This window comes from Mustelus asterias, chromosome 1 (assembly GCF_964213995.1).
Source record: "Mustelus asterias chromosome 1, sMusAst1.hap1.1, whole genome shotgun sequence".
NCBI classification, from domain to species: domain Eukaryota; kingdom Metazoa; phylum Chordata; class Chondrichthyes; order Carcharhiniformes; family Triakidae; genus Mustelus; species Mustelus asterias.
In genome coordinates, this window is record NC_135801.1 from 40,021,712 (window position 1) to 40,039,142 (window position 17,431).

The 17,431-nt window shown below is 41.8% G+C and overlaps 2 protein-coding genes across 5 annotated transcripts in view; one reads left to right on the top strand and one right to left on the bottom strand.

The window, feature by feature from the left end:
* Positions 1–17,431, bottom strand: part of idua (alpha-L-iduronidase) — a 231,361-nt gene that overhangs the window by 146,901 nt on the left and 67,029 nt on the right. The window lies entirely within an intron of this gene.
* slc26a1 (solute carrier family 26 member 1) overlaps positions 2,142–17,431 on the top strand; it is a 47,621-nt gene continuing 32,331 nt past the window's right edge. Inside the window, exon 1 of one of the 2 annotated variants that reach the window (XM_078211720.1) lies at positions 2,142–2,286. The gene's annotated coding sequence lies outside the window, so the exon portion shown is untranslated. Of the gene's footprint in view, positions 2,287–10,462; positions 10,537–17,431 lie in introns of those variants that run through there. The other variant, XM_078211731.1, reaches the window with a different exon arrangement.

Genomic DNA, 17,431 nt, shown 5'->3' on the forward strand with positions numbered 1-17,431 from the left:
AACTTTTTTCAGGGGTTTTACAGTGACTTATAACACAAAATAAGTCCTTTCTATAAGAGCACTTTAAAGAGGTCTTTTAACACTCGGGCCAATACCAAATGTGAAATGGAGTGCTGTGGTGATTTTGAAGGCTTCCAGGTGTCCAGGTGTTTCAGATATCAAAGTGACTAGAGCACTTCAAAGATTTGAAAGGACAGAGACAATAATATTTCCCAGAATGGTATCCGAGATCATCATCCTGAAACGAAACACTGCCTTTCCCAGGGAAACAAGAATAAGTGTAGCCATGAGACCTCCATCCTGGGGCAGAGGACAAGGTCAACCCCTTCTCCCTAGCCTGAGCGTACACAACCCCCGGGTCCCTTGGCAGAGGCAGAGGGGCACATGGGCACAGCACTTACCTCATTACCACCCCCTTGAAGTCCAAGGCACAAGGTCAGGGGGCCACTGCCAAGGTGCCATTAACAGGGCCTGAGGGGCATGGAGCCTTAGGGGGCTCCATCTCAGAGTGTCGTTCTTGGGGAGTGGGGGTGTGGTTGAGGCCTCTGGGTGGTGGGGGGGCTGAGTCGCCCTCATGCCCGCATGATGTGGGGCAGTGGTCAGCTCTTTCAGTTTGGGGGGGGGGGGGGGGGGGATGCCCCTCTGTGCTAAAAGGTTGGGGGTGTTCCCCTTGTCTGCGGGAGTCACCATGTCTATTGTGGGGGACTGGGAGGGCCTGTCTCAGTGCTGAAAGCGGGGCACTATTTGATCTCTGCAAGGCCAGGATAGCCTGTGTGTTTAACATTTTCAATATTTAAACGGGCTAAAGCTGGGGAGACTCTCACCTATCAGCACTACTAACGCCAGCAGGAAACTCTCCATTTTCCCACTGGTGGAGTACTTAGAGCCAAAACGGATGGATCACGCCCCATGTCTTTGTCAGTTCACGGATTTCCATTTAATTGCCTTCTGGGGGGTCTCCACAACGCAGCCTGTAAGGAAGTATATTCACATTTAACTGCACATATGTAGACTCCAGAAGTTGCAGTCAGTTTCAGAGGAATAATGAGAGAAAATGCTAATAGAGTCGTCTTCATTACTACTGCAAAATCACAGTCTTCATGACAAAATGGGGGGCCACTCCATAGCACGTCTCTCATGGCGGGAGTTGGCGCGCCGTTCACCTGAGGATCCCACCGGCATGAATAGCCAGAGAATTCCAGTCAATATAGTTTTAGAAAGGTAAACAGTCCATTTTGGATGCGTTCAGAATTAACTTAATCCTGTTCCAGTGACGTAGTGAACTTAACAAACCAAAATACCACGATCAACTTTTGTTCCCAAAATCATAGAATACGAAAACATAACCTGAAATTGGGGGGAACACAAACACGTATACACTGTTGTAGTGTGATACTGAAACAGCTTGGCAAGGGGCATGGTTAGTTTTGGAAAACAAGTTTTCAGTAGTACTACCAGATGTTGTCAGGGCCCATAGCTTGCACTGCATCCAGTGCCTTCAGCCATTTCTTGCTATCATGTCAAATGAATTAGCTAAAAACTGGTATTTGTGAAGCTGGTAAATAATAGCTCCAGTGGGACAAAGGCATTAAAGGTGGTGGAGAGAGTATGATTTAGTAAACTGGTAGTCTCAGAAATGTAAGTCAGAGTAATGGCCTGTCCACATAGGAGTGCCTTTTATAACAAAACAATGCAAAGACAAGTCTGCTGCACACTGGCAAATGGAAACACCAATTTTGAAATACTACGACCTGTAGGATTCAAGGCAAAGTGATAATGCAATCGCAGATGGCAGTGGAAGAAATGAGATGTTACTAAGTATAGCTGACTCTAGTTAATCAACTAACAACCAAGATACAGATAACCCACAGCTCAAGTCATGCTGCATCTTATCTGAATTCCTAAAATTTAGAGAAACTGCATCAGATCTATAAAATACCAAAGATTGCAATCTCCCAGTGTATAAATAAAGTGGGTGTTTTTACCTGGGTTTCTTGCCTGCAATTAAATGTCATAAAAATACTACTGCAGACTTTGGTTCAAGTCATTTGGTGAGTAATTTCTACTTGTGCTTTCCACTGATAAAACCAACCCCAAGTAATCAACCTATTATATAAGCAATCAAATAACAAGGAGTGGCTTGGGCAGTACATGTAACACATACCGAGAGCTGATGAACTAATTGCAACTTTCCTTTCTGCTATTCCTGCACAATAAATAAAAATAGAAAACAAATTTAAACTCACAATCTTGAGTTCTTAAGTGGCAGAAAACTACTAAACTCTGGTAAGTGGAAATAAAATTATACTTTCATTAAAAGAAATGTTGCAATTAAAAAATGGATAATTTAATAATCAAGATAGTGGGTTTAAATTGTGAGAAGATTTTGTGCTATCACCATGGCAGTGACAAGAACAGTTTGAGTGCATAGACGGAGGATATTTCAGGTGGTTTAAAGGAACTGCATAAGTTCCATGCAACTAATGTGGGAAAGCAAGGAAAGCCAATGACCAGAGATTAGGAATATATGAGCACATTAATTTTTAAAAAATGTCATTAAAGCGCATATCTAGTACATTGTTTTCATTAATGCTGGACCCTGTTAGTAAAAGTGTGCCTGGGTAGGGAAATAGTTTGTCTATGACACTAAAATGTTGTAAGATATAGCCACAACAGTGGCACACAAATTTACTGAGATACGTTAAACGTTAGATCCTTCAGATTACATCATGTCAGAAGTGCTGAGTTTAATTTTAGTCATAATTCTTCAAAAATGATATACATGCATAGCAGGTGCACATGCAGCAGCAATATCCTCAAATATAAAAACCATTAATGGGAAAACATTAGAGAAGTTCAAGCTCTATAACCTACAGTAGTGATGATTGAGGGAGAATCTCAGTGAAATATTTAAATGTTAAAAACTATATTAGAACTCTGTTCTTATGTTCTTAGAACTCTATGTTCTTTATGCTTTAGCATAAAGTACCAAAGGGCATAAATTTAAATTAGTACAAGTATATTTTAAAGCACCTATAAAAAATTGCTTCTACTCAATAAATGATGAAGGCTCGAAATAATCTTTCACATTAGGAAGTAGCAACAAATACATTAAGAGCTCTCAAATTGTAGTGCAGACAGGGGGCTGAATCGTCTACTCAAAAGTGAAAACAGTTTCCAGAATTGTTACTTTATCTTGAACATGTAAATCTATCCTTCCCTCTATTATTTTTATACTCCAGGGATATCCTAAATCTTTTTAAACTGAATACACATCCACAGTTGAGGTAAGCCACATTTCATACAAACATAGGAATTGCTAGACAGAAAACGACCACGGTCCATCAATTCACTTTCTACCAACCTACTACTTGCATAATACAATAATAATGGGATTGTTTAGTAATCAATCTCTATCAATTAGTTTCCAATAGATGCAAAAATAACACAAGATGAACTCCTGTGGTGGACAGCTTTGAGAATTATAGGTCAAAAGTCACCTTTTTCCTCCGAAGCATGCTACATCTAACACAGGCAATGTATTCAATTACTTACCTACCGATTCCCAAAATATTTGTTTCTGAACCAAGTCAAATCTGCATTTGAACTAATCAATAGTATCCAATTCCACCATCACACGAGAGGGAGTATATGACAGATTGACCATTTCCTCACTGAAGTATGGGTCACCATAAGCAAGAAAGAGTTGGAGGGTTGCAGGAGGGCAAATGATGTCTATTCATTATTACATTTTTGGTTTCTAGATATTCTTCTAATCTCTCTAGTATGGATTCCATTATTTTATTTACTACCAATGTTGAGCTGATTGGTCTACAGCTGTCTGAACAAGTACTCTTCTTAAAAATGGTAGCTATTTCCCAGTCTTTTAGCACTATACGTTTCTCTACTAAATTATTTAAAATATGCAGAAATGCTGCTGCTACCTCTTCCCTGGATTCTTTTAAAATGCACGGATGTAATCTATCTGGATAAGGCTTTGATCCTCCAAGTTGTAACAATTTATTAATTTTCCACCTCCTTTTAGTTTAAATACAGTCATCTCATCATCCAATCTCATATCCACCTGTCCCATTTCGCTGGTAAATATTAATGTTTCTGCCATTTCCTTACCGTTGCCTGTAGTATTATCCTGTTCATCATTAAGTGGTCCTAATTCCATCTTGGCTTTCCTTTTTATTTATGTACTAGCAAGATATTTTATTTTATGATTTTATTTTGTTCCTTGATAATTTAATTTGACTGTCTGATTTGTTTTTCTGACTACTTTTCTACTTTCTTCATATTTTTGCTCGTCATGCTCACTTCTACTGTGTATGTTTATTTCCTTATCCTTAGTTTTTCATTTTGTCTTTATCCATCCATGGTGACTCACTTGCTTTAGCATGTTCTTGTTTTTTATTTCATTTAGCCTATTCTCACTTCTTAGCAGAAGATATTTTTCCTGGACATTGTTGAATACCATTTTAAATGTTTCCCAACTACTGTTCTACATAATACTTTGCCAATATTGTTGCTCATTTTGTTTTTCCTAGTTCTAATCTCAGTCCCTCAAAATGAGCTTTTCTTCAATCTTAGGCATATCAACGTTCTTCTCAACTGTTAACTTAAAGTGTACAATATTATCATCTCTACTGTCGCAATGTATCCTTATAAATACTTATTTTATTTACTCTAGATTAGTTCCAGATGAAAGGATGCAGTAAAAAAGTTCTCTCCTTTGGGGCGTCTTACATACGAGTTAGAAATAAGCCTTGTAGATATTGTAAAAATTCTAGTCCGTTCCTTAATCCGTTTACCTATCTCTCCTAACAATCTAACATCAGGGTAGTGAAATCGCCCATAATTATTGTTAAATATTTTAATTTTTTTTTGTAATTTTTTTTATTTAATAAGTGCGACCTTTGTTCGATGGGCCAAATTCATATGTTTCACAAAACCACATTGCCTCTGTCTGATTTTATTATAATTTTCTAACTGTACTGCTATAACCTCCTTAACAATGGATTTTAGCAATTTCCCTACAGGTGTTTGGCTAACTGGCCCAAAGTTTCCTGTTTTCTGTCACTCTCATTTCTTGAAGGGGTATCATATGAGTGACATTGTCTGTACCGTTAAGACTTGATTGCCTGTAAAGACTTGCATTCCAACCATTATCTTGTAAATTGAGTTTGTGTCTATATATGCCCTGTTTGTGAACACAACTCCCACTCACCTGATGAAGGGGCAGTGTTCCGAAAGCTCGTGGCTTGTGCTACCAAATAAACCTGTTGGACTTTAACCTGGTATTGTGAGACTTCTTACAGTGTTTACCCATTTCTCACTCATGGCATAATTATGTGCTAACACTCAATCTCCTTTTGAAATTGTTTTCCCTCACTTCTCATCTAGAAACTTGAGATTGTTGTTGACGTTCTATCTCTGAGGTTTCTGGAGGTAGTAACAAATCATACATAGTTCTCAACTTTCTCTTTAAGAGTAGTAATGCAGATTAACTTTGGATAATCACATGAGTAGTGGTTCTAAGAGATGCCAAAAAGCAATCATGTGACATGATAACAAACCTTGCTCTCTTGAAGTTTTTAAAGACTGTTTCAAGGACTCTGAATCTTTCAGCTAATCCATTGGTTGATGGATAATAAGGTGCAAATTTTATATGCTGAATACCATTTACTTTGAGATAATCATCAAACTCGTGAAGTAAACTGTGAACCATTATTGCTAACAGTCTGTTTTTGTTTACCAAATCTTGCAAAAATTCTGTCAAGTTTTTCAATGATTTGTTTAGTTGTGGTAGAGCTCATGAAAACAACTTCTGGCCACTTTGAGTGTGCATCAATTAGGACTAAGAACATGTAACTTTAAACGGACCAGCAAAATCTACATGTAATCATTGCCATGGCATTTTCGACCACTCCCAAGGGTGTAAAGGAGACAGCAGTGGTGTATTTCTTATTTATGCACAGGATTGACACTGCCCCACTTTTTGATCAATCTGAGCATCCAGACGTAGCCACCAAAAATAACTACGTGCTAAATCTTTCATCTGAACTATACCTTTGTGTAATTGTTCAAGAACTCTATCATGCAGACAAGGAGGAATGATCACTCAGATTCCCCACAACAGACACCCACCTTGGATTGACAACTTTAACACATGGGGGGGGGGGGGGGGGGGTGATTCACCCCAAAACATTCTAAGTGTCGAATTTGTGTAAAAACTAGAGCAAATCATTCTGGATTTTTCAGCAGGCCTTTGAAATGAATCTCCCACTACAGAGTGCCTCAGCGTGAATCACTCCAAAAATCAGTGGGCGGGGGCCTATTCCCACTGGATAGGCCGGCAGCATAGCGCTGAGCAGGCCACTGCGCATGTACTGATATGTCAGCACAGATCGGCCCCACGCTGCTGGCCCTCTGATCACTGGCAGCCCCACAATTCCCGCATCACCAGCCACGTGACCCCCTTCCCCCCCCCCCGCAGTCTGATCACTGGCCCCATGAACATGTCCAGGCACAGGCTCCATGAACATGTCCAAGCCCAGCACCCCTCCCCACCCCGGCAGCCCTTCAGTCCCAGACCGGCTATTAGCATTTAATTTATATTTAAATGAGCTGCTGAATACATTAGGCAGCTCCACGTCGACTTCTGGCACAGAGTTGACGTCGCTGGAAATCCGGTGCTGGGAGACGCACAGAGGCCGTGGGGCCCAGCAGGGAGCCCGCAAAACTGCCTCCACTCGAATCTCTCGGTCTGCTGCGCTAAAAAAGCAGCACAGCAGGGTGGGAGAATCGCCCCCATGGTTTTTAAGCAGGATGTGGACAATGTGTTCCAGCTATTGCTCATTTCAATACCATATCTAGCACCTTTCCCATCAGTGGATCATTTTTGGTATGTCTCTGAATTTGAGAAGCTCTCACAGGCAAATAATCTACCACACAAAGTATATTAGCAAAATAGTTGGTGGCATCTGTACAAGAAGTGAAGGTAAGTGTAATAATGCATCACCATTGGCATGGCACTCTGAATTATGATATTTTATATCATAAGAGTGTGCAGACAAGATCAGTGATCATCCTTGTAATTGGCTAGCAGCTAGCAACGGTATGCTTTTATGGAGCCCAAAAATAGTAGTTAAGGGTCGATGATCAGTCAATAATGTGAAATGGCAACCATATAAATAATGATGAAACTGTTGTACTCCAAAAATTACGCTCAATGCTTTTTTTTCTAGCTGAGCACAGTTGGATTCAGCATTAGTCAACATATGCAAAGCAAATGTTATTGGTTGCTCTTCTCCCAAAAGTATGATATGTGAAACTATAGGCCCTACTCCATGATGTGAAGCGTCACAAGTAAGTAGTAATGGTAGCCTTTGGATTAAAATGAGCTAATACTTCAGACTTCTGTAAAGCATTTTTGACAACTTTATATGCTTTTGCACATTCTGTTGTCCAGTCCCATGACTGTTTCACAAATATTAAATTATGCAATGGTTTCAATAATGTAAACAAGTGAGGGATAAGCTTGCCATAATAATTTACTAATCCTAGAAAAGACCTTAATTGCATCACATTCGTCCAATGTGATGCTTCGAAAATAGCATCCACCTTTTTAGGTGCTTTATGTAGGTCTTTACTATTAATGTGATCAAATATTAGACAACAATTGGAAAAAGTCACATTCTTCTTTCTTGATACGCAGACCATGTGCGTGAAGATGTTCCAATGTTGCTTTTAAATTATTCAAGTGCACTTGTTCATTAGACCCTGTAATTAGACCCTGCTCTTGTTCATTAGACCCTGTAGACGCTGGATAATTAGAATATCATCCAGGTAACATTGTACACCAGAGAGACCACTTAAAATCCAATCTATCGATCTTTGGAATATGGTCAGTGTGGATGTTATTCCAAAGGGCAATCGTTTATAACGAAAAAGATATTTACATGTAACAATGGTAAGCAATGGCTTCAGCATCTTTATTCATGGGCAAATATGGTTGTGAAAGATCAATCTTGCTGAATTTCTGCCCACCTGATAAACAAGCAAACAAATCTTCAATTGCGGAAGTGTATATTGATTAGTACACACCACTGGTTTTATTTTTTTTAAATCACCACAAATGCAAACTGAACCATCTGGTTTCTTGACAAGTACGATGAGTGTAGCTCAGTCACTCATTGTAACCGGTTCTAACACACCAGTGTTAACAAGTTGTACTCATTCTTCTTCGACCTTGGGACAAATTGCATATGGCACTGCTCTTGTTTGGAGACTTTTTGATTGACTATTAGGCTTTACTTTGAGTTTCACTTGAACTCCCTTCATTGAGCCAAGAGTCTCATTTTCGAATATAGTCTTGTATTTATCCAGGAGCTACAGATCTGGTTTGGCATTGACCAATATGTTGACAGCACTCCAGTTAAGCTTTATTTTCTCCAACCATGGTCTCCCAAATAGAGCTGGAAAATTACCACAGAACACAATGGAGTGGCAATTCTGCTGTTTGTCCACTCAATTCTATGTTGACCATAATGTAACCTTTTAACAGCACGATGTCTTGTGTATGTTCTTAAAATCACAACAGCTGGTTTTAAAGGAAGATGCTTCAGCTTTCATTGGTGATGTAGTCTCAGGAATTAAAGGTACAGCAGCACCAGTATCAACCTCCATCCTAATCACAGAATCATTCAGTGCAGAAAAGGCCCTTTGGCATCAGGTTGGCACCAACATGCGAGAGCCACCTAACCTACCTACCTAGTCCCATTTAGCAGTACTCTGCCCAGAGCTATGAATGTTATGACATGCCAAATGCTCATCCAGGTACTTTTTAAAGGACGTGAGGCAACCCACCTCTACCACCCTACCAGGCAGCGCATTCCAAACCTTCACCACCCTTTGGATCAAACGTTTCCCTCAAATCCACCCTAAACCTCCAGCCCCTCACCTTGAACTTGTGTCCCCTCATGACTGGCCCTGCTCTCTATCCACTCTGTCCATGCCCCTCATAATCTTGTACACCTCGATCAGGTTGCTCCTCAGTCTTCTCTACTCCAACAAAAAAACCCAAATCTATCCAACCTCTATTCATAATTTAAATGTTCCATCCCAGGCCGCATCCTGGTGAATCTCCTCTGTACCCCCTCCAATGCAATCACATCCTTCCTGAAATATGGCGACCAGAACTGCACACACTACTCTAGCTGTGGCCTCACCAAAGTTCTATACAACTCCAACATGAGTTGTAACCTATATTCTGATTGATAAAGACAAGTATTCCATATGCCTTTTTCACTACCCCACTAGCATATCCTTCCACCTTCAGAGATCTATGCACAAACACGCTAAGGTCTCTTTTCCTCAGAACTTTCTAGTGTCATGCCATTCATTGAGTACTTCCAAATACCTCACACTATTTAGTGTTAAATTCCATCTGTCACTTATCTATCCATTTGACCATTTCATCTATATCTTCCTGCAGCTCTAGACATCAACCTCATTGTTAACCACCAACCTCTGCGTCATCTGCAAATTTACTAATCCTACCTCCCACATGGTCATCTATATCGTTTATATAAATGATGAATAATAGAGGACCCAACACAAATCCATGTGGTAGACACTTGATACTGGCTTCCAGTCACTAAAGCAGCTTTTTTTCATCACCCTCTGTCTCCTACATCTAAGCCAATTTTGAATTTGTCTAAGCAAATTACCCTGTATTCCATGTGCATTTGCCTTCTATATAAGTCTCATATGTGGGACTTAAGTCAAAGGCTTTGCTGAAATCCATATAGACTACATCAATTGCACTACAAGTTGACAATGGACTTCCCTGCAGTGGTACTGTTTTCTACTGTGGTACCGGGGGAGGTTTGGTTGCTGCTGGTGGTGATGCCGAGTTTCTCAAGTTTCCTGTTCTTGGTGTGCATGTAGATGGTGTAGTTCCTTTGTCTCGTCTGCTTGGCAGAGTTTTGCAGCTGGTCTGCATCCTGAGCGCAAGTTGAGAATATGGACTCTATCTTGGTTTCCAGGCTGCGGTGTTTGCTGTAGAGCTGGTGTACGAGGTGTTTGAGGAGTGTGAGAGAGGTGCGACGGCAAAGTCTCTCAGCATAGTCTGTGTTATAGGTTGACCTGAGTGGGTTCGTGATCTGTAGTCCTTTCGGTGTCTTGTCTGCTTTCTTGCATCTTTGTAGAAACTTGATGTCTGTGTCGATATGCGCGATCTTCTTAGAGATCCACTGCAAGACATGCCGGATCATCAACACAGATGCCATCATCTCACGTGAGAACACCATCCACCAGGTACACGGTACATACTCTTGCAACTCGGCCAACGTTGTCTACCTGATACGCTGCAGGAAAGGATGTCCCGAGGCATGGTACATTGGGGAAACCATGCAGACGCTGCAACAATGGGTGAATGAACACCGCTCGACAATCACCAGGCAAGACTGTTCACTTCCTGTTGGGGAGCACTTCAGCAGTCACGGGCATTCGGCCTCTGATATTCGGGTAAGCGTTCTCCAAGGCGGCCTTCACGACACACGACGGCGCAGAGTCGCTGAGCAGAAACTGATAGCCAAGTTCCGCACACATGAGGACGGCCTCAACCGGGATATTGGGTTCACGTCACACTATTTGTAATCCCCACAGCTTGCCTGGACCTGCAGAGTCTCACTGGCTGTCCTGTCTGGAGACAATACACATCTCTTTAGCCTGTCTTGATGCTCTCTCCACTCACATTGTTTGTATCTTAAAGACTTGATTAGCTGTAAGTATTTGCATTCCAACCATTATTCATGTAAATTGAGTTTGTGTCTTTATATGCCCTGTTTATGAACAGAATTCCCACTCACCTGAAGAAGGGGCTTGGGGCTCCGAAAGCTTGTGTGGCTTTTGCTACCAAATAAACCTGTTGGACTTTAACCTGGTGTTGTTAAACTTCTTACTGTGTTTACCCCAGTCCAACGCCAGCATCTCCACATCATCTCCTCCGTGGCCAGAAAGGAATTAAAAGTCAGAGCCCCTGCAATCTCCTCCTTTGCCTCCCACAGCAGCCTTGGTCACAATTCATCCAGAACTGGAGATCTGTCCAATTTTAAGTCTGCCAACACCTCCAATACCTTGTCACTCCCTATGCCAATTTGCTCAAGAACCTCGTCGTCTCTCTCCCCAAGTTCCGTACCTTCATCCTTATTCTCTTTGGTGTACAAAGAAGTGAAGTATTTGTTCAAAACGCTACCAATGTCCTCTGGCTTTATCCATAGATTGTCCCCTTGGTCCCTAATTGGCCCTACTCTTTCCCTGGTTATCCTCTTTTCATTGATATACTTTTAGAATATATGTTGTCCACTTAAATTTGGAACAACCCAGAATCTATACAATTCACTCTGTATGGATAATACATTCAGTTGCAGCTCTTCATCATTTTCACTGTCATATTTATTTTCTTCCATGTTATAAATTATTTTAGTAGAATGCAACTTGTTCTTCTTCTTGAAGGTACCTAGAGTCTTCTTCTGAATATTCTTCTCTGGGGAAGCTGGTCTAGCTCAACAAGCATTTGTAGTCTGACCCATTTTTCCACAAGTCTTGCATTGACTACTCTTGCTCCAGTATTCACTTGCTGAACAGTCCCTTTTGGCACATCTGTGACATGCTTGTTGCTGTTATGATTTCTTATGGGCAGTTCCCAACTTGTGGATTTTCATTCCTGCACCAAATTCTGAAGACCCCTTAGTAACCAGTTCAATCAACACTGTGATTTCTACTGTTATCTTTAAAGTCAAAGCATGGTCAGTTAGCAATCTACCTTGGAGACACAAACTAGATGATCCTGAAGAGCATCTTCAAACGACTCACCAAACTCACAATGTTGTGCCAGCCTTTTAAGGTTGCCACAAACTGAGCAATGCTTTCACCTTCCACTTGATTCCTTCAGTGGAACCTGAATCGTTCTGCGATGATCTGTGGCTTTGGCGAATAATGCTCTTCAAGGATTTTTGTCAAGTCATCGTAAGTTTTGGTCTCTGGCTGGATGAACCAAATTCTGGAGTAAACTGAAGGTCCTATGTACTGAGAAAAATTGGTATGAACACCTCATTTGCAACTTTATTCACTGGTATTAATCTGGAAACACTCTGCTTAGGAACTCCATGATTCACTTTCTTAATTGAAAGGGCTAATGGATCCTAACTGATCCAGCATTTCTCTTGCAGGCACTAGCGACTCGAGACTGCTCAATATATATTTTGTTTCATCCTTTCACTATCTCCCCAGTACTCTTTTATACCTTGGGAACCGTTAACTTGATTTTTTTTTAATATCAGCTGTACACAAACGTATCCACTCTTTTCAAATATGCCAGATACATCCTACACCCTTCTCTGATCGAAAAAACCTCCTCTTTTTAAACCAACAGAGGGCTTTTTTTCTTTCCTGGTCTCCCTTCTGGCACATCAATCTTTAATCCGGTTGTTGCTTCTCCCCAGGCTTCTAATGCTCAAAGTGTGAGGACCCACAATGTTTTTTTCTTCTACTTAGGATCTTTTCCATCTTAGGATGAAACAAAATCCTGGCTCATCACCAATTTTCTTTTTTGAAATGTTCTAACTATGTTGTTGTGGGTTTTATATGAAAAAAAGATGTGGTTTGCACATGTAACTTCAAATTAACAACAATAGATTTATTTTAGAGCTTTTGATTGTACAGAGAGAAACAAACTAAAAACAGCCTGTGCAACACCCTAATGACATCACCATCGGATCATGTGATCAGCTCTTAAAGCAATCTGCAACCTCCTAAATATATGATATATTCACTACCTGGAAATCCCAGCACCGGGGCCACAAGTATGAGGTGACCCCACTTTGACAGGACTTGGGACACGGTGATATATTGCCAGCAGTGGCCAAGTAAGAGCCCGTCGCCATGGCTGCTGTCCTATTAAATATGGTGACATGCCATCCCCCAAGAGATACCAGCCCGATCTTAGGTCTAGCTGTCTGAGCAACATCTTCAAAGCAGTGCCCTCAAAGACATGTCAATAAATTTGGGGAAGGCAGGGCCAGGCATCCAGCACTGGCAGTCAGTGTTGATCGGCTGTGGTGGATGTCATGGAGCACTGGTAACAACATTGTCACAATGGCAGCCGCGGCTGCCATGAGAGCTCCTCTTTGTGCCAAAGATTGCCCATGAAGGAGGGTCCCCTCCCATTCGGAACCCACTGGCTGGGTGTCACCTTTCATCCAGTGGTCTCCCTACACAGCAGCGGTCTCTTCCTATGTGGAAAAACTGCTCACAGAGGTGGAAACTAAATAGGGAAAAAGTGAGAGTCATACAAATTGGCTACATAAACATAGTAAGGAGTCTAACAACACCAGGTTAAAGTCCAACAGGTTTATTTGGTAGCAAACGCCACTAGCTTTCGGAGCGCTGCTCCTTCGTCAGATGGAGTGGAAATCTGCTCTCAAACAGGGCACAGAGACACAAAATCAAGTCACAGAATACTGATTAGAATGCGAATCTCTACAACCAACCAGGTCTTAAAGATACAGACAATGTGAGTGGAGATAGGGTGCATAAACATAGACAGAGGTTAAATGCCAAGAGGTTTTCAATATGTAGACGTTTATCAATACTTGGAGTATATTGCCAGCTTATATGGTAGATGTAAATTCGCTGCAATCATTCAAACTAAGGCTTGACAAGTTTCACGCCATGGCTAGTATTACTGGGAATCTTCCATTTTCGACAGGTGCCTTGCTTGCTACCTTAAAAAGCAGCAAGGCACTTGTACTGACTTTGAGGAGAAAGGTTATCCTCTGCCCATCAAACAGCTGAGTGGACAGTGGCCAGCCTTCCACCAGACTGAGGATCCCAGAAGACAACTTCCAGCCAGCAGCTCTTGCACTCAGCAGCATCACGGAGGTGGTTATGGCTGCTTCCGAAACAATAACCCCCATTGTCCCAGGGTCTGGCAGAGTGGTAGCCGAGGAGAGATGGGAGCCATGAAAATCAGCAGCAAGGTCAGAGGGACGTCTATTAATGGCTATCCGTTGTCCCTCCCCTTGATCATACGCAGATGTCCCTCCACCTGATATGCAGCCCACACAATTTTACCAGTCAGAAAGGCTGTATACTGGCAGGCCTGTCTGGAGCTGGGAAGATAGCAGTGGAAGTGGGATGAGGCCCTTCAATGGTTTCTAATTGGCAGCTTAAAGTACTCAAGTGGAGATGGAGAGACACAGTCAACCGTACTGCCCAGAACCTACTTCCAGCGGAGGCAAGAAGGCAATGGATATCAGCCTCAACATCAATCCACCAAATTCTCAGGACGGTCCACATTGTTCCTCATCTCCACGCAGGTAGAAGATTCTGGCCACCGCATGCATAAGATAGGAAGGACATTGGTCATTTAACATAATTCTTATATCAATCTCCTGAATCTCTTTCCATCGTCTTACTAGATCAAAAAGGAATTTCCTACGTATTATTTGCTAAATTGGGCCAGGAATTTAATTATTTTGACTCTTCCAGGAAATAGCATAATTGCATCTGCGTGGCACTAGTTCAATGGAGCAACCAGTTTTCTTTTCATTTTTAACATTTTGCATGTTTTTCAATTGATCCACTCAGATATTCAAGTACATTCAGCTGTTGTCCTCATGAATTTGTACATGAACTTCATCGTTCACAGTCACGTTCATATAATTGCCTCTTCAACTGATGAACTGTATTGAACTATTGCCAACTCTGATGCAATAACTCACTATTTTACAAAAGAAATGTGAACCTGAGTTGGATCCACCCTACTTTACAGACATTCTCTCATCCCTAAAGGTATATTAAAATAGCTGACTGGCATTAGTCTGAACCACATGTCACACTTCAAAAGTCTGATCCTAGGATCAGACTGCCAATAAGCGTAGCTTTGTAAAGAATAAGACAATAAACATAACGATGCAAAATTACATTGAAACTCTTTTCTTTAAAGATACTCAATTTTAGGTTTGACAATAGTAGCTGTGATTACTATGTACAAGAAAGTAATAGAAGAAGAAATATTACAATCCATACAGTGTGCAGCAGTTCCTTTCTTGAAATGCAGTTAATCCCGTCATCTCAAACTAGAAGCAATTTTGCCATAATGATAGGCTGCTTTGTGCTACAGCCTTGCACTCATATGAAATTTAGCTTAAATGACACTGAACCATTTCATGTGGGAACGACTGTTTCTGATAAATTTTCATTTCCCATGCTTTTTCTCTTCCCTACATTATCACCGTTTAGAAATTAAGCTACATCATAAATGCTCCTCTAATAATATGCATAATCAGGCCTAAAGAGCTGCAAGTTATCTTTCTCGAGGTGAATTTCATTGCGGATAAATAGAATGGAACTGGGATTTTGCATGCTTTTTATAATTTATCAAAACAGGGTGGCACGGTAGCACAGTGGTTAGCACTGCTGCTTCACAGCTCCAGGGACCTGGGTTCAATTCCCAGCTTGGGTCACTGTCTGTGTGGAGTTTGCACGTTCTCCTCGTGTCTGCATGGGTTTCCTCCTGGTGCTCCGGTTTCCTCCCACAGTCCAAAGATGTGCGGGTTAGGTTGATTGGCCATGCTAAGATTGCCCCTTAGTGTCCTGGGATGCGTAGATTAGAGGGTAAAATATGTAGGGATATGGGGGTAGGGCCTGGGTGGGACTGTGGTCGATGCAGACTCGATGGGCCGAATGGCCTCTTTCTGTACTGTAGGGTTTCTTTCTATGAAGAGGTGTAGATTCGATTTACCATCTTCCACCCACCCCTAGAAAGCCTCAATTTGAATTGAAAGAACTTTAACCTATCAATTTATTTCTCCAAGTTCTTTCCACCATCAGAGAACAACCTTGCTATCATCCTCTATCCCTCCTCTCAGACCTAAGATAGCTATTTCTGTCTTATTGTTCAAAATGGAATATCGTACAGTACACTAAATGTAGTCTCACCAAGGCACTTTATAAATTTAGTGGGATTTGTAAAAATGTAGTTTGTAATCAATCTTTGTTTTGTTTATTTCCATCTTGCATCATTTAAACATGATGAAAATTGAATCAACACCACTTTTCTTTTCATCCTCTTAGCAAATTCTGTCTTCATCAGATACACACATAACCCACTCCTATTTCCAAGATTCAATTTGTAAAATTGGACAACAGTAAACTGGGAGATGGTGTCTACTGTGAATCTGTTGCGGCGGTAGGCAAACTGTAGTGGATCCAGGTACTCCGGGAGGCTGGAACTGATTTGTGCCATGACTAGCCTTTCGAAGCACTTCATAATGATGGATGTCAGAGCCACCGACCGATAGGCATTAAGGCACGCTGCTTGGTCTTTCTTAGGTACCGGGATGATGGTCGTCTTCTTGAAGCAGATAGGGACCTCAGATTGTTGTAAAGAGAGGCTGAAGATGTCTGTAAATACCCCCGCCAACTGATCCGCACAGGATCCAAGTGCTTGTCTGGGTACCACATCCGGGCCAGTTGCTTTCCTTGGGTTGACTTTCGAGAAAGCTGCTCTGACATCTGCAATGGTGACCCCAGAAACAGGTTTATCCAGGGCTTCCAGGGTGGAGGGCAAGCTCTCGCTGAACACTTGCTCAAATCGGGCGTAGAATGCATTGAGCTCATCAGGGAGGGGTGCATTGGAGCCGGCGATTTTACATGCCTTCATCTTGGAGCTTGTTATGTCTTGCAGACCTTGCTATAGTCAGTGGGGCTCAGTGTGGCTAGCCTGGGACTTAACTTGGTTCGATACTGTCTTTTGGCATCTTTGATGGATCTCCTTAGATTGTATCTGGCTTTCTTGTGTAGGTCAGTGTCGCCTGACTTGAACACCTCAGACCTGGATTTCAGCAAGCAGTGGATATCCCTGTTCATCCATGGTTTCCGGTTGGGGAACACACGGATTTGCTTCTTTGGCACACAGTCTTCTAGACACTTACTAATGAAGTCAGTTACCCTAGTGACGTACTCGTTCAGGCTGTCGCAGAATTTTTAAATACTGACTAGTCCACTGACTCTAAGCAGCCCTGTACGAGATCATCTGATTTCTCAGACCAACATTGCACGACTTTCTTTGATGGATTCTCCCACTTCAGTTTTTGCTTGTAAGCCGGGAGCAGGAGCACAGTCTTGTGGTCTGATTTGCCAAAGCATGGGCGGGGTGATAGAGCATGTTTGATATTTGTGTAGCGGTAGTCTAGGATGTTTGGGCCTCTGGTGGAGCAGGAGACATGTTGGTGGTAACTTGGTAGTACACTCTTGAGTTTGGCCTGATTGAAGTCCCCGGCACGATGAACAAGGCCTCGGGATGTTTCGTCTCAAGGCTATTCGTAGTGGTGTATATTTCGTCCAGTGCGATCTT